The 18,419-nt window shown below is 39.8% G+C and overlaps 1 protein-coding gene across 4 annotated transcripts in view; it reads left to right on the forward strand.

The window, feature by feature from the left end:
* Positions 1 to 2,964: 2,964 nt before the first annotated feature.
* LOC127647553 (mitogen-activated protein kinase kinase kinase 3-like) overlaps positions 2,965 to 18,419 on the forward strand; it is a 55,139-nt gene continuing 39,684 nt past the window's right edge. For 2 of the 4 annotated variants that reach the window (XM_052131852.1, XM_052131854.1), the window contains exons 1-2: positions 2,965 to 4,319; positions 16,430 to 16,478. The gene's annotated coding sequence lies outside the window, so the exon portion shown is untranslated. The remainder of the gene's footprint in view (positions 4,320 to 16,429; positions 16,479 to 18,419) is intronic. The other 2 variants (XM_052131851.1, XM_052131853.1) reach the window with 1 other exon arrangement.

Consider the following 18,419-nt stretch of genomic DNA (forward strand, 5'->3'; position numbering starts at 1 on the left):
CTTATTAATACATAATTTTGGGTTCAGCCATATGCTTGCAGCAACATTTAAATAAATGTCTGAATTAAACACTCTGGACACTTTTGTCCATACCGAGTGCAAATGCAAGACAAAGGGGTGTAACTTAACTTCTCCGATTAGTTTGACAGAAAGGGTTTGCAATGGCGAAATAGGGGCAAGAACTTCCTGTTCAATACAAAACCAGGGAGGAGCTTTCTCAGGTGGACCAATGAGTCAAATGTTTGAGACCGAACACATAATAGTAAAACAAATTCTTGGGTAGGTCTAGCCCACCTTTGTCAATCGGCATATGCTGCTTACTGAAATGTAATCTGGACGTTTACCATTCCAAATGAAGGACTTCGCTATGCTATTAAATTGCTTGAAAAAAGCAAGGGGGACATCTATAGGGAGAGATTGTAGCAGGTGAATTTTGGAATTCAATTCATTTTAATAACATTAAACTTCCAATCACAGATAAGTCCTTTACTGCATATTGCGGCGCTGTTTTGTGGTCTGTTCTGTATAACACGGTGGCTTATTTTTGCTTACCGCTGGGCAGTCCGGCCCCAAAGTTTGTCGGCCCACCGGGAAAATGCCCGGTATGCCAGATTACCAGTCCAGCCCTGCCCAACCCATTCACATTCCATGTGGAGAGAGATTATCCACTCATATTAACATTTGACATATTAGAAAAAATAGGTTGTGTGTCGAAAATAAAATTATAAAGACCACATTCCAACATTAGTGCAACAATAAAACCTCAAACTTCCCTCCGAACCAAACAAAGAGAAAAAAGAAAAATGTGCGCATGACAGCACTATCAGGCGCTCCATCCCTCTAAACTAAAACAGTCCATGCACGTCTATGAGAGCCCCCGTGACAACTTTGCCATCGGCTTGCTCAAGTCCGGTGTTTCTACAAATTTTATGTGACAGAATTACAGAGCAGAAGATAATCTATAAAGCAAACTCCAGCCAATAGGCAGAATAAACACAAAGAACATGTAGATTCATCCACATACTGCTAGCGGAACCAGCATAAAAAAATTAAAACAAAAAAAAGGCTGTTCAGTTTCCTCTGACAGTCAAACGAATGTTCAGTGAGCCAATTTGGCTGTTACATGAGTGATATGTTACATGAGTACAAACTCCAAACAATAGGAGGCATAAGCACAAAGAATGTGCAGATTCATCCACAACATTGTCCAGAAGGATTGTTACTCCACAAAACAAACTCCAGCCGCTAGGCGGTACCAGCACAAAAAGAAACAAATAAGGAGCTAAATTTCCTCTGACAGTCAAGTGAATGTTCAGTGAGTCGGTCCACTTGGCTGCAAAGTGAGTACCACAAAATAACTTACTCACTCCATTGACTTTATAAAGGACATTGCTTGATGGGGACATGCAAATATATTGCGGCCATCCTTAGCATCTATTCTCAATTTGGCTGGGAACATCAGTGCAAATCGACCTTCCGTTGATGCAAGAGTTTCTTGAATTCCTTGAAATTATCACGTTTCTCTCTTGTCAAATTTGCATAGTCTTGGAACAAGAAAATGCTGTGGTTCTTCCAAGAAAGGTTTCCTTTATTTCTCACCTTGTGTAACGAGATCTTTATCGGATGATCACAGAAATTTGACAAGAATTGATCGGGATTGACTGTTTGCCTCAGTGGATTGCGAACCCTATTAGCTTGCTCGATTTCCAGATTATGGCATACTCGGAAGAAGCCCATCCAGGAATTTCAACATATCCGACCTTCGTCCTCAGGAATTCCAACAATCTGAACATTAGTCCGCCGACTACGATGTTCCATATCCTCCAACTTTTCCCAGACGCGCTCCAAATCCACCATGATCGCTAGCAGATTAGCAGCTAATTCCCTCTCCAATGACTCCAGATAATCTATCCGTTCCTCGACATCCCTCACTCGTAACCTCCTCAGTGAATTTCTTCTCCATGGTAGTGATCGAATCACATATTACAGCAAGATCCTCCAAATGAGCACTGACCTTCTTCAGCATTGCCAACAAGTTCAACAATTCTTGCCGAATTTCCTGCACTTCTCCGGCCAAATCGAGTCCCTCGTCTGTGGCCTTGTCAGGGTCATCAGCTTGAGCATGTATCTTTTAATGTCTCTAGAGCACGAGGATTTTTAATTCTTTGACATATTGTCTTCCAAGAACAGTTAAGGATCAGGGTGTTTCGAATCTCACCGGTTTATGACCTAAAAAGTATTAAAACCAGCAAAGTACACAGAGCTCGCCGTTCACACGTCCGATCCTCACATGGCATCATGTGACTTCTAAAATTGCATTAGACATTAGTTAATGCAGTATGAACTAACAATGAACAATTGTGTTTTTATTAACTAGCATTCAAAAGATTAATAAATGCTGAAAAAACAAATATTGCACATGAAACCTAATGGAACCCGAAATGATGCCTTCAGTATTTTTACAGTGGAATGTGATCTCTGTCAACAGAGGCAACTCGATGCTCCTCTAAAGAGATGTACTCTATAATTAACTATTTGTTCAATTATGCAATATTTGATATCGCGTGTAAATATTGGTCCCAACCGCAAATACAAGAACAAATCATAGATACCGGTAGTTCATTTTATTTTTTAGTAACATTGTACATGTAAGGCAGATTATTGTTTTCTTTTTTGACAAGGGATAAGAGAAGAGGTGTGTGTGTGTGTGTAATATATATATATATATATATATATATATATATATATATATATATATATATATATATATATATATATATATAAAACGTGTGCAGCATTATTTACATAGAGTCCTTTGTAAAAGTCTCACTACGATTATCCTCAGCTATGAAAAATCATTTTTGACTCCTACGTCATAAATGTGTGTGTACTACATCCTACGCGCGCGGCAGTGAAGCTGTGCGCGTCACCAAGCATGGACTAAAGAGAGGAACAGCGCGCCCCCGAGCGTACACAACGTCTATGTGCTTACCCTTGAACGTGTAATGGAAATTATGGGATGCAAAGAAAATTTGGTCACCGAAGTCGATAAAAAACATCGTGAGACAATTTTGATCCTTGCACGTGCATTGACATGACGAACTTTTGGCTAGATTTGATGGAAGAGAGCGTATGGGTTCCGGTGAACGAACTGCTTTTTCGCTGTCAGGAAACTCATTGCGTTTAAGATTCATTCTAGCATCTGCTGATTATCATCATCATCGTCACGAGAATGCATGGACTAATGTAGCCTAAAGAATCTCATCTCCCGCTGAATATCACCCAGATAACGTCAACGGCCATCGGGGAGGATGTTTTTCGCGCTTTCGCGGAGTTATAAGTTGTCATGCAAGTCGCAGACATCAACGGAAAGGGGAATTTGTTCGCGAAGTTGAAGCACGCGCACCATTTCTTTTGTCCAGATTATCGACTGCGGGATTTCTGTGCAATTATCTTCTAATGCGTTTTTCGGTTTTAGTTTGGTAAAGTGGATATACGACGGCTGCTTTCACTGTCACATGCCTTCCTTCGTAAACATTTGTCGCAAAATAATGAGAAGAATGTCCGAGCATCGAGCTGAGGGCTCGTTTTATTTTTCATGCGGTAATACAAAGTTATCACGCGCAGGTGTTGGATTAATGATTTCGTGCGAAAAGTAGCCTAATCGAGGCGCATTAAGATAGAAAAGTCAAAAGTACCCGTTCGTACCGTGAACTGACCAGGCACATCGACGGAGGGAGAAAAAAAAATCTGCAAACCTAGCAGGAAAAGAAGCCATCAAAATTACGGAAATCGCTTCGTTCTTTTCCTCCAGTCTGCGATTACAAATGGATTTTGTGAGAGCAACTCTTTCCTCAGCGCCAGGGTAGTGTTATTATAAGACATTCTTAACCATTGGATATTAAGTTTATTATTCAGATTTGCTTATTTGTCCAAGTAAGCAATGTTCGAACTGATTATTGTTTTATCGCTTCATGAAATGTCAAAATTTCAGTTGTAGTCACTAGACTGTCACCTTACGCCTGTTGTTCTCCTCGCTGCTTTGAGGAATAAGATTTATCCCTGGAGTGGAATATCATGGGTGATATGGGAGACCCTGAGGGGTCTGCGCACCTGGAAGCGCTTTAGCAATGGCAGCGGCCTGTCCACTTGGCCCTCAGGTGGAGAGACTGGACATCTGTGGACAGACATATTGATTTAACTGTGCGAATAAGGTTTCTCCAGACAGTATACACCGAGTTCCAAGAGAAGGGTCAGAGAGTGGAGAAGACCTCCTCACCTGCAGGTAGAAGGTCACCTGTTCTTCACCCAAAGCTCAGGTGAGCATTTTAACTGAGGGTTCATGGGGTGAACAGACCCTCTGGTGTCCTCACTAAATCTCAATGTGCACTACACGAAAACCTTAGTTTTTACAATTTGAATAATTATGTTAAAATATGAAATGCAGGCCATTATTTGAAATTTCAAGGTGTCCTCAACTTTGGAACAGGTTTTGGTATGGCCGTTTAGTTTTTCGTATGACTGGTCTCAGTGAACCTGACATGACCTTTGACACTGTCATATAATTTGTGTCTGTTTTTGTTGGCATCTGCATGATTAATGGCAGGTGTTCACTGCAGTCATAGCATTCAGGTGATTCACCATTACTGGAAATCTGTGCATCTAAAACAATACACATTATTTGGCTTGGACTCACAGGGGGTTTTCTCAAGTGTGCTGAATCTGATCTCAATAACCGAAAACTATGGAAAAATCTTATCACATCTAATTTAGTTGAAAAGACAGTTATGTTGTTTGGTAATATAACAGTGAATTTAAGTTATATATCAGTTCCAAAGTTAAATGAATGTTCGGAGTTTAATAGTTGAGCTCAATCCGCAGCACTTGTGGCATAATGCAAACAAATAATTAATAATAAACAAAAATTAAGTTTCCCTCTCTTAAAAAAAGCAAAAATCTGTGTTACAATGAGGCACTTACAATGGAAGTGAATGTGGCCAATTTTTGAACATTAAAATTACTCACTTTTTCAAAAGTGTAATCATAAGACTTAAAGGAAATGCATGTAAACATGATTTTAATGTGATTGCATCACTTCCTAACCATTTCTGTGTAAAGTTATAGCTTATTTTACACCTTCATTGCCATGATGATGTAATGGCAACAAACCCTAAAATAACAAAAAATTACAATTGAACTTTACAGCTCAAATAATACACCAGTTTTAACAGAATAATTAATGCAAGGGCTTCTATAAAATAAGCTTCACATTTCTGTTTAAACTTTCCAAAAATTGGCCACATTCACTTTCATTGTTAGTGTCTCACTGTAACCCAGATTTATTTGTATTTTTTTTAAAAGAAATGTGGGGATGAGTTTAAATGGTTTTTGACTCGTCCCTCCTTATAAAACAAAAGTTAAATCTGTGTTACAGTGAGACACTTAAAATGGAAGTAAATGAGGCCAATTTATTAACATTAAAATACTCACTGTTTAAGAAGTATAGCCACAAGACAAAACTACATGCATGTTAATATGGTTATAGTATGATCAAATCGCTTATTAACATTTTCTGTGTAAAGTTAGCCAATTTTGCAACTTTGTTGCCAGGCTATATAATGCTGTAAACCCTGTGATCTGGTAAACGATGATTTAAAGAGCTTTACCACTCAAGTAATTATAGGTGTTCTTCACTGACCTCATAGTTGATTTGACTAAGATTCAAAGGGTAATTATTTGATTGCAAATTGTTTCTCGATGCATCTTGTCTTTTGTCTTATTATTTTTTTTAATAAGATACACTCAATATGCATATACAGTAAGTGCCACTGTGGTTTAAATTAAACTAAATTCTGAATGTTTGAATCGTTGGAGAAATCGCGACGCATCGAAGAATCGTTATATTTTTCTCCCACTCCTACAGAAAATACACAAGTTTTAACAGAAGTGTTTTTATAAAATTATAAGCTTTACATTTCTGCCTTTAAACCTTTGGATGTGCCACGGTGATCGATTAATAAACCAGTCCAACTACTTTTAGAGGTGCTGCAATGGGAGACGCAATTAATAATAATAAATTAATTGAGATGCAACTTCGAGAGCATTTTTGCATGGATATAGCTTGTGCTCAAAAGTTAATAATAGTCAGCACAGTAAAACTTCTGCAAGAAATTTCATCTCTTTAATTCTTTAAGCTTAGTCCATTTATGCACCGTTGCTGTTTCAGCCATCAAAGCACCGCACACATTACAAGAAGATCACTGTCAAACATGAAATGCTCTGCAGTGTGTAATGTTCGTATATTTGCGAGGCGCTTTGGAGATTAAAGTCTTTTGCTGATACTGTCTGACACTGCTTGAATAAATAGTTGCAGTAAAAAAGGTTTAAACTGCTTGATATTGTGAACTACACGTGTACCCGCAATATTATCTTGTTGTTCTGCACTTTTGAATGTGTTGTGAAGATTGTGTTGCAAGACTCCCAAGTGCTCAGGGAACATTGAACAGCATCATTCCTACCTTCAGTATGCACATGGTTTTGTGCCGCTCTGTATTTCATGTAGTACCATGTTGAAGTGCTGCACTTGGTATCCGTATCCCTCTAAAATATGTATGATCGGGATCACGTGAACATATAGCCTAAACATTTTTCATGCATTTAATTATTTCAGGGATCCAAACTCCTCACCTTTTCAATTCGCCGTTTTGAAACCATAATCGGGCACTTTTGCGATTGTGAAGAGCAATGATTAATGTGCAAAATTAAGTGATATTTCTATGCGTTAATTGCTCCTACACACTACACAACTTTCAAAGACGTCGGATCATGGTACCGTTCATGACAAGACTGTCTGTCTTGTCATCGAAGTCGTAGCGTTTTCAAATTACACGACGAATCGGTGACATGGGTGAACACATTACAAGACATTGAATCCCCGACTACTCTGCCTGGACTCCAAATTACGTTTCACAACAGAGTACATGCGAGAAGTGATACGAGATACGAAAAACAAATGATGATCATACGTTATGCATTTCAGAATATGATGTGTATGTTTTTATTATATATTTTATTGGTTACATTATGAAAAAATACCTCCTATTGAAAAATCTATCTATTTGCTTACCTGACTGTCCAAGAGAATTAGCTATTTCTCTTCAACTCTTCTATTTCTTCACCCAGTTGTGGTAAAGTTCAGATGAAACATAAAATAGACGCTGGTGCTCCTGCCAATGCTCCACTCATTTTTTAGTTGTAAGTTAGTATACAAGTTATGTGTAGTCTGCAGTATTGCAGGGAGGTAGGCTTAAGATGTACGAGATAGGCAGCTGTTACTCTTAGTGCAAAAGGACAGACAAGGATATATAAATATGTACAAATCAGGGTTTCCGTTGTCCGGTAATTACCGGACATTGGCCTGTAAAAAAATTAAATGTCCGACAAAATTAAATCTCTCCGGTCAAATTGTCCGATTAAAATTGCCTAATAATCCCGTCCCCCTAACACAATCTGAATTTGAGAATAAGCCTAAAATGTATAAAGCAAAAATACACCGATCTCTTGCTATGTTATAAAGGAACAGGCTCTATCGTTTGAAAGTTATGAAACAACATCGCGTGCTGCATTTCAAATAAAGCGCACGCCTAAAACGGCTGCAATATAGACCTAAACAACGAACGATTGAGTGAGACGTTTCAAATATGGCCAGGCCCAGGCAGACTAGCTTTAAAAGCTTTTTTCAGAGGCCAGACGATGGTGAATCAGGAACATCTCATTATAGATAGATCAGTGCTTCTAATCCGCGCATTCGTGCAGTTTTTTTCTCTATCATCAAAACTGAATAGCCTATGTTCATCAGTGCATGGTTACAGTCTATATCAAGCAGGGACACGTTTGTGTGCATTTTATTGTGTGATTTCACCGAATTAATAGAGAGTCTCCGCAACGGCGATAGATTGAAACGCGCGTCCTAGTGAAGATTGCGCAACTCGCGCAGCGCGTCGTCCATGCAACTGATAGCAGCGGACACGAGCGCTCAGCTTGATTTCAAAAACAACAGATTTTAGCGCTAGATCTCTTATTTAATAACGGACTAAATGAATGATCTGCTAGTTAACTGGAGATGTTTTATTTGTATTAGGTACATCCATGTGCCTCAATGTTTCAAAAAGTGAATGTGTGTGAAACCACAGTAAAAAACAATTGGCGTTGATTGACGCCAATCGGACGTTCATGTTTTTTTTTTCGTCTATTTGAAAGTTAACCTAATAATAATATGTTGCATTCTATACGGCCTGATTATGTCATTTTTTAAGTTACATAGACTGCCTCCAGTTTTCCTCAACTTGACTAATTAAGAGGCGATATATTTGACCGGCATATCATCAAAATGTCCGTAAAACGAAACCTCTGCCGGTCACTTTGACCGGCACCATTTTTTTCTAGCGGAAACTCTGGTACAAATGAATTTTAACCAACCAAGAGGAACATATGTACGTAGTGGGGTAGATAAGATTTTTTTTTAATAAAAATAAAATTGACCAAATAATGTAATTTTTATGACGCAGCGCACCCGAGATGCTACACAAGCATGTCTGATGCAGGTGTACGTTGACGGGTCCTTAAACAAGCCCTCATAATAAATCTCGAACTGATTGTCAAGTTCACTTTCGAAATGGATTGCTGTGAACTGTATGCCAATGATTGGCTTATGATCAATAATATGGTAGTAAACAATACATTGTATTTTAAAGCCGCTTTTTGTATTGTGTTATCAATGATTAACTCTTCTGCCACAAGAATGTAATGCATTTTGATTATTTGAATATTTTTTATTTTATTTATATATATATATATATATATAATTACACATACATATGGTGCATCCGGAAAGTATTCACAGCGCTTCACTTTTTCCACATTTTGTTATGTTACAGCTTGGGATGCACCGAAAATTTTCGGCCAAAAATGGCACTTTCGGTTTTCGGCCAAAAGAGAAAAAAGGCAGAAAATATGAGCCGAAAATATATACCTCCTCGCCCCGCCCCTCAGTGCTCAGATTTCACTCTGGATCGATCTAGCCCTTATCATGGCGCTACCAAACAAAGGCCGGTCATGTCAGCGGCGTGGAAATTCTTCAGAGTTTCTGATAAGGACATCACATTTGCGATCTGCAGTGTTTGTTCAGCAGAACTTTCAAGATATAGATACAGAGTACAGCAAGAGATTCGACAGGAAAGCGCCCCGATCCACAGCAGTGCCACAACTAGCGCTGCTACAACACAACTTGAGACGTATCTAGCTGAACTACGCCAGAAGCGACAATCCCCTTGACTACTGGCGCATAAACAAAGACCGCTTTTTTTTGCTTGCGCGGATTGCGCACAGGTATTTATCTGCCCAAGCACAAGTACAGAGAGTGAGAAACTGTTCAGTGCAGCATCTCATGTTCTTGATGAGCTTTCTGACAGGAGAGACTGTCAGAAAGTTTAGCAACTTTTGTTCTTGAAGAGAAACCTGTCACTTGTAGTTAAATAGAAAGTGGTCCAATTTGATGTGTATAGCAATTACATTACACTTGTTCTTCACTCGAGGATATATCTGTCGTTTACAGATGAGGTTGGATTTAGTTAAATTACTGCTGTTTTGCACTGTTGTTTTGCACAATCATTTTCACTTAAAGTGTACATACGTTTACATAAACAGAATAGAGCACTGATCTATATATATATAATTATATATTATAGTTATATATAGATCAGTGGAATAGAGGCCCTCTGCCATTCTGTGTTCTGCCTTTTTGTTTTAATTAAAATTACTGTTGCATATTTAAACTTGTTGAAAGATGTTAGCTAAGTTCATTACTTGACTGTTGTTTTGCATATAATAGTTTTCTAAAACTTTACATTATTTGGATAATTGTTAATAAAATCTGTAAAATTAGATTTTTACAGAACTGAAAGAAGAATAATATTTAATATAGTTTTAATATATTTTTTGTCCAATATTGGTGTGTTACTTTCAATAAAAGTGTGATTTATTTTATTGGTTTGTAGTTTTTCAATTCAGATTCATTAAATTCATGAAATTAATGAAAAAGTATAATGTTAATACAATTATACACAAAAAAATATGTATATATTTTTCTTAAATAGGTAAAAAAAAAATAAATAAAAAAGGTAAGTTTCGGTTTTCGGCCAAGTGCATCCTGGATTTTCGGTTTCGGCCCAGAATTTTTATTTCGGTGCATCCCTAGTTACAGCCTTATTCCAAAATGGTTTAAATGTATTATTTTCCTCAAAATTCTACAAACAATACCCCATAATGACAACGTGAAAGAAGTTTGTTTGAAATATTAGCAAATTTATTAAAAATAAAAAACGGAACAAAATCGCATGTACATAAGTATTCACAGCCTTTGCTCAATACATTGTTGAAGCACCTTTGGCACCAATTACAGCCTCAAAGTTTTTTGTTTATGATGCTTGGCATGCCTATTTTTGGGCAGTTTCTCTCATTCTTCTTTGCAGGACCTCTAAAGCTCAATCAGGTTGGATGGGGTGCGTCGGTGCACAGCCATTTTCAGATCTCTCAGAACAGAGATGTTCAATCAGGTTCAAGTCTGGGCTCTGGCTGGGCCACTCAAGGACATTCATAGAGTTGTCCCATAGCCACTCCTTTGTTATCTTGACTGTGTGCTTAGTGTCGATGTCCTGTTTGAAGATGAACCTTCACCCCAGTCTGAGGTCCAGAGCGCTCTGGAGCAGGTTTTCATCAAGGATGTCTCTGTACATTGCTGCATTCATCTTTCCTTCGATCCTGACTAGTCTCCCAGTTCCTGCCGCTGAAAAACATCCCCACAGCATGATGCTGCCACTACCATGCTTCACTGTAGGGATGGTATTGGCCAGGTGACGAGCGGTGCCTGGTTTCCTCCAGACATGACGCTTGCCATTCAGGCCAAAGAATTCAATGTTTGATTCATCAGACCAGAGAATTTTGTTTCTCATGGTCTGAGAGTCCTTCAGATGCCTTTTGGCAAACTCCAGGGAGGCTGTCATGTGCCTTTTACTGAGGAGTGGCTTCCGTCTGGCCACTCTACCATATAGGCCTGATTGGTGGAGTGCTGCAGAGATGGTTGTTCTTCTGGAAGGTTCTCCTCTCTCCACAGAGAAATGCTGGAGCTCTGTTAGAGTGACCATCGGGTACTTGGTCACCTCCCTGACTAAGGCCCTTCTCCCCCGATCACTTTGTTTGGCCGGGCGGCCAGCTCAGAAGAGTCCTGGTGGTTCCAAACTTCCATTTACGGATGATGGAGGCCACTGTGCTCATTGGGACCTTCAATGCTGCAGAAATGTTTCTGTAACTTTCCCCAGATCTGTGCCTCGATTCAATCCTGCCTCGGAGGTCTACAGACAATTCCTTGTACTTCATGGCTTGGTTTGTGCTCTGACATGCACTGTTAACTGTGGGACCTTATATAGATAGGTGTGTGCCTTTCTAAATCATGTCCAATCAACTGAATTTACAACAGGTGGACTGTGATATAAATGTAATGGGCAGAACAGTCCAGTGGAGGAATGAGAGCTGTCGTTCACAAAGTATGTTGCTCTCCTTAAGCATCACACTGTGTGGATGTCCATCACAGAGGGAAGACTGGACCCAGTGATGTTCTGAGCAGTCTTCACCACCTTCTGTAGGGCCTTCCTGCCAGCAGCAGAGCAGCTTCCAAACCACACCCTGATGTTACTGGTCAGAATGCTCTCGACCACACTCCTGTAGAATTTTGTCAGTATGGTGTTGCAAATACTGGCCTTCTTGTGTCTCCTTATTGAGCTTAACTTGTATTGTACCTGAAATATTATTTTAACTTCCTACTTGTGGGAGACCACAGATAGCCTATAACTGTACCTAAACTACTAAGAAACTTCGTCTTAATGTTTTGTTATGGACCGTTGTTTTTAGCTAGTTGTGAACAGTCCATGTTAACTTTCTATGTAATTAACCTTGGGTATTAACTGTATGTGTATATACAAAGTGAATGCAGACAAATTGGGCCAGTTTGTGACAGCCATCTCTATATCAAAAGTATTTATCTTAATTCACCCTGTATTTAATTTCTTATCTGTTGGGTGGTGAATTCACCTTTTCCTATTGGCTGTGACATGTTCTGTGCCTTTAGTTTACATTAGGAAGAACTATAGATAAACAGACTATTCATAAAAAATTTTTTACAGGAGATATGAGGAGGCAATGTTGTATTTACAGAACAAGTTATTTCTGTTTTTTCTTTCAGTTATCTTTTATAGTCCTGTGAATCTGCCATTTACTCATTGTGCATGTGGTGAGAAAATCCCTCACACATCTCCAGTGTCAAAGGCCTTGCGTCTCAATTTTGACTATAAAAAATGCTGCATGGACCACAACTTCCACAGATGGTATCAGATCTGTTTGTTTGTGGATGATGCAACATATGCTCTGTACCAGTTCATGACCTTGTGATAAAACGCTGTCTAGAGCAACTGTTGATTTGATCCCACCATCCCAATCCCAGAGCTGCAGGAACTCCAGATTAGTGGGAACCCTAGAACGGATTTGTGCTGTAAACCTATGACTCCCTTGTACTGTAAGGCCTTCTGTGTGCAAAAGCCAACAGCATCAGAGCCAACGGCATGGCTGGGAAATCCAGCCACAGACTAAACAGCTGAAAATCTGGTGAGAGGAGGTTGGGGGCAGGAGAGACATTTGTTGAGAACCTGGTGAGTGCTGGAAAAGCGATACAAGCAAAACAAAGCAGGCCAGGGTCCTTTGACGGCTCTTGCCAAATTCCACACATTCTTACCAGAAGGTAATTAAGAACAGGAGAAATGGAAATTAAGGCAGAAGAAAGACTGGTAGGGATCTATGTCACAGATAGCTGGACTAACATCGGTGTAACTGGTTTGTTAGATTTTGGAAATTTACATACTTTATTTTTTCACACACCTGAAATTTAAATATCGTGGGAGTTTATTCTTCTATCTTCTAAATTATTTTAGATCTTCAAATGAGATATAACATGAAACATAGGCAACCTGATTAAACACAAAATACATTTTGTGTATATCACCCATGTGAAAAACTGCCCAGTTAACCTTAATAACTGGTTGTGCCACATTTAGCAGTAACTACTGCAAACAAATTCCTTCGATAACTGGAGATTAGTCTTTCACAATGCTGTGGTGGAATTTTGGCCCACTGTTCTTTGCAGAACTGCTTTAGTTTAACCACATTGGAGTATTTTCAAGCATGAACTGCCCGTTTAAGGTCCTGCCACAGCATCTTAATTGGATTCAAGTCAGGACTTTGATTAGTCCACTCCAAAAATTGTATTTAGTTTCTTTTGAGCCATTCAGTGGTGGACTTACTCCTATGATTCAGATCATTGTCTTGATGCATAATTCAGTGCACTTGAGCTTCAAATCATGGACTGATGACCGAACATTCTCCTTTAAGATTTTCTGGTAGGGAGCAGAATTGATGATTCCCTTATTTATTGCAAGTCGCTCTGGCCATGAAGCAGCAAAGCATCCCCACACCATTACACTACTACCACCATGCTTGACCGTAGGTATGATGTTCTTTTTGGGGAATTCTGTGTTTGATTTATGCCAGATGTAACGGGACACCTGTCTTCCAAACAGTTCCCAAAAAGCTTTAATGAGCGTTAATGTTCTTCTAGGTTAGCAGTCGTTTTCACCTCTCCACTCTTCCTTGGATGGCATTTTTGGCCAGTGTCTTTCTGATAGTGGAGTCATGAATAGTGTGACGTTTATTTATATGAGAGAGGCCTTCAGTTCCTTCGACATGTCCTTGGCTTTTTTTGTGAGTTCCTGGATGAGTCATCGCTATGCTCTTGGAGAAATTGTAGAAGCTCGGCCACTTCTGGGAAGGTTCTCTACTGTGCCATGTTTCCTCCATTTGGAGATAATGGTTCTTTGGAATCCAGGAGCCTTTGAAATTGCTTTTTTTTTTTGTATTTCAGTCCTTTTTCCCTCATCACTGGAATTTCTTTCAACTTTGGCATATTGTGCTACTGAGACCTTTTATCCAACTTCATGCTGCTGAAAAAGTTATTTATGTGTTGATTTGATTGAACAGGGGTGGCAGTAATCAGGACTGGGTGTGTAGTCTATCTGAACCCTGTTATGAATGCAGTTTCATAGATTTGGGGATTTTGTAACAAACAGGCCCAGATGGTATTGGATAACTTTTTTGCTTCAATAAATAACATTATCATTTAAAAACTGTATTTAGTGTTTACTCATTTAGCCTTTTATGTTAGCATTTGTTAGAGTTTTTTTAACAATTTATTATAAGAGATACACAAAAACAGAAGAAATTAGGATGAGGGCAAATAATTTTTCACAGCACTATAGATAGATGTATAACTTTTTCAAAGTTATATTTTCCTATCCCAGCTTAATATGCTGAGACAACTATGAGGAATTAATTTACAGGTTGATTAAAAAAAATTTAAAAAGTAAACCGATTCTCAGTGGCATTTTAAGTTATTGCTCTGTTTGTTTGAGCATTCTGACTGCCTGACAAGGCATGAGTTTGGGGTGAGACAATCGGTTTGTTTGATTTATGACAGACTGATGATACTGTGAATTTGGTAACCGGAGGTCAAAAGTTCAGGGGCTGAAATTGGTCTGTGCTTACTGAAATTTGAACCAGTACCCCTATCGGTCGAAAATGGAAGGGTTATTGAGGTCTAATGTCCACAGGTTGGTGTCAAAAGCAAGCTGAAGCCCTTTTTTTGTTTTAAATTATGTAATACAATCAAGAGGAATGCATATTTTATTAACACTACTCCCTAATCCAAACTCCAACTCTAAAGCTTACCATCAGTGTAGTTAAAATTTAATTTGTAGCGAAAACGTAACCTCTCAATCGCACTCACCATTGTTTTTGAATGTGATAACTTCCTGGTTTCCATTGCACCAGAACCCAGGTCTCAGAGTTTCCTCATCAGTAGCGCCATTGGGAAAGGTGAGCATGTTTTGATGAATGAACTGATGCAAAAATCTCTGAAAGGAGATAGTGCTTGTCAGTAATTCAGCAGGATAGGGTTGACTTCAAGATACATAAACATTCAGAAGCAGCATGTCGATTTCCTGTGTGAACATGTTGGATTGGGGAATGTTCTAGGAAAGCTGTATACAAATACAATCCCATTTGGTGGTGCTAGTGGCACAGAAATTACACTTCATATATAAATCGATTTTAAAGATTTGGTTTAAGAATCCAAAAGACCACTAAAGATGGAAGGGTGACCAAAAGTTAGGTATGTAATTGGGTCAGTCTTTTAAAAACTGTAGGACTTGCAGATGGTGGGACTTTCAAAGGTCTGGTATATGTCAGAGCATATCCCAGCATAAAGGCTACCCATTGAGACCTGTACATATGAAGAGTGAAAATGTACACTTTCTCACTAAACCCTCTGTGGATTATTCTGGTGAAGGTCTGTTTAAATGAAACTTGGATTTATGTAGCAAGACTTCAGATGAGGCCAGCAACCCTCAGTGCATATTGAGTTCATTCAAGTGCAGTCAGTCAAGGCCACCTGTGTGCCACTCAGGATATTTGGCTGAATGAGTGCAAATGAATGATGTCTGACCTCAGTAATTGGTTCAGTTGGAACTACAAGACTGGAGGCACTGAAACAAACACCCGCATGCACGCACACACTTCTTACCTCATCCTTTTGGCTAATAATTTCAACCCTTGCCTTGTTTGGAAGGATGCGCCATTCTCAGCAGTATCTAGTTTGTCCTCTCTCCTCCATTCTACTGTAATTTAATATGTATTAAAAAGTTTTGCAGGTCTAATGAAGCCCAGCAGTGAAGCACAGACATGTAATGTTATGAGAAGTTAAGCAGAGATTATCTCAGAGCTCTGCTTTTAAAGGTCAAGATATGTTGAATGAAGAAAACATAGAAAACTTTACTTATTCCAGCACAATCTTTTTCCATTTTTGGCTGCATTATTCAGGATGTGAAACTTGAGTTAGAAAAGTTGTGAATGAATGATGATAAGTCTTTTATATTTGTTATTGGCACTTTTACGAATGGATGCTTGATATAGCATTTTCTGCATTCCATAGTTTACCACACTGTATGTAAATACTGAATTAACATGCACTCATGTTGTTAATCAAAGTTGTTTGCAATTGTAGAACATACTAGAGTTTAAGTGTTGAAATGAGGTCCAACATCAAAACGCTCTGTGACTGCCCAGTTGATGAATTTGAGCACTGTAAATTCCACGCATAACATAGAGGTTAGCTTTGCTTAAATAGATTTAATTAGAGAAATATGTAACCTATTATGTGAAACTATCTATCAGTTGGACACATTTGTGGTGAAGCAGTTTTTTCCTCTTCTAGGAAGAGCAGATAACATCTCAGAAAGACATCAGAAAGTCACAAGGAAAAGGTGAGTTTTGACTTAAAACTTTTGTTTCTTCATGAAATGGCACATAACACATTCCTGCAGACTGATTGAGAATGATTATGTCTGAGAAAAAGTTTTTTCTTGTTTTATATTTTACAGGACATATTTAGGGCTCTACAGTGCGACCGAAAATTACTGTGCGACTCTTAATTTTTTTAATTTTTTTTTATTTTTTATATCTATATACCTGTGCGAGTGACCTGATTGAAGTAGGGGTGAGAGAAAAAATTTATTCTCCGGTGAATCGATTCTGACAATGTTGTAACCTCTAACCTCCTTGACGCAGCTTGGTAGCTCCGAGTTAACGCAGTCGCCTCTCACGCCGGAGACCGCGGTTCGAGTCCCTTTCGGAGTGTACTTTTCTTGTTTATCAGGTGTTGTTTTCGCTAAGGATAACCAATAAGCATTAACATAAAATGTATGTGTGACTTGTTTTGTGATATTAGTTTGTAGGAAATATACACTTTGATTTGATTAAATGGTTTTGTAGAGGGTAGCATAGATGAGCAACAGACTGAGGAGCAGCAGCAGCAGCTGTGCCAGAATCAGGCATGGAAACGAATCGGTTACCTAACGTAACCTCGGTTCTCTCTAGATGAGGGAACGAGTATTGCGTAAGCTAGCTTACGCTACGGGAAAGATTAATCTTTTCTGAGATATTGAAGCCAAAAAATTATCCTTAATTTTGTATCATTTGTCAACGCAGTGCAGCAACTGCAGACCTTGAGCGGGCTAGCTAGTGAGCTCATTGGTTGCTCTGCGGCAACTGCTGCAGCCTATAGACGAACTTGGGCGAACTCGCGTCCAATGAGAGGCGTCCGCGCGCTACTGCATCAAAGCCCGCCAAAATGGGCGTGGCTAGAGTGCATATAAGCATAGTTCAGTAGGCTGGAACCCTGGTTTTCATTGAATGAAGCGAAAGTCGCTCGTGGCGCGAAGCACGGCCGGCTACGCAATACTCGTTCCCTCATCTAGAGAGAACCGAGGTTACGTTAGGTAACCGATTCGTTCTCTTACGAGAGGTTCTCTCGTATTGCGTAAGCTAGCTTAAGCTACGGGAACCCATTGTCAACGCCGTGCGCGCCAAGCATCCACTGCATGAGCCCCGGGGGTGGGGGGACCCAGGGGAGCCCTTGTGAGAGGGGAAATAATATTTGGCCGGCAAGAGTGCGGGCCAGTGTGTGTGTAATACATAAGCACATAGTGGGAAGGGAACGACAGAGCGGCGGTGCCGGTCTGTGTGGAATGAGTCCCATCAGTGCAGCTCACCAGGGGAGCTGTAGCGTATTAAACCGCTAGTAGTTTTGCCTGCAGGGCGGGCACTTCCAGATTGTAAAATCTGACAAAGGTGGAGGGGGAAGCAGAGCCCGCTGCCACACATATGTCGTGAATGGAAATCACGCTGGACCATGCCCACGATGAGGCCATGCCTCTAGTGGAGTGAGCCCTAATGCCCAACGGGCATGGCAGGTCTTTTGACGCGGCAGCAATAGCGTCCACTATCCATCTAGACAGTGTCTGTTTCGAGGCGGCGAGACCTTTGGTGCGCCCTCCGAACGAAACGAAAAGCTGCTCAGAGCGTCTGAAAGAGGCGGAGCGCGTAGTATACAATCTCAGTGCTCTGACTGGGCAAAGGAGATTGGCGTCACGTTCGCTATCGGATGCTGGCAGCGCCGATAGGGAAATGACCTGTGCTCTGAAAGTAGTACCGATCACCTTGGGAACATAGCCGTGTCTAGGCTTTAAAATGACCTTGGAGTCACTTGGTCCAAACTCAAGACACGCAGCGCTGATAGACAGCGCGTGAAGGTCTCCCACACGTTTGACTGATGACAGGGCAGTCAGAAAAATGGTTTTGAGTGAAAGTTATTTCAAATCCACGGATTGAAGCGGTTCGAAAGGGGGGGGCTTTCATAGTTTCGA

This window comes from Xyrauchen texanus, chromosome 8, assembly GCF_025860055.1.
Source record: "Xyrauchen texanus isolate HMW12.3.18 chromosome 8, RBS_HiC_50CHRs, whole genome shotgun sequence".
NCBI classification, from domain to species: domain Eukaryota; kingdom Metazoa; phylum Chordata; class Actinopteri; order Cypriniformes; family Catostomidae; genus Xyrauchen; species Xyrauchen texanus.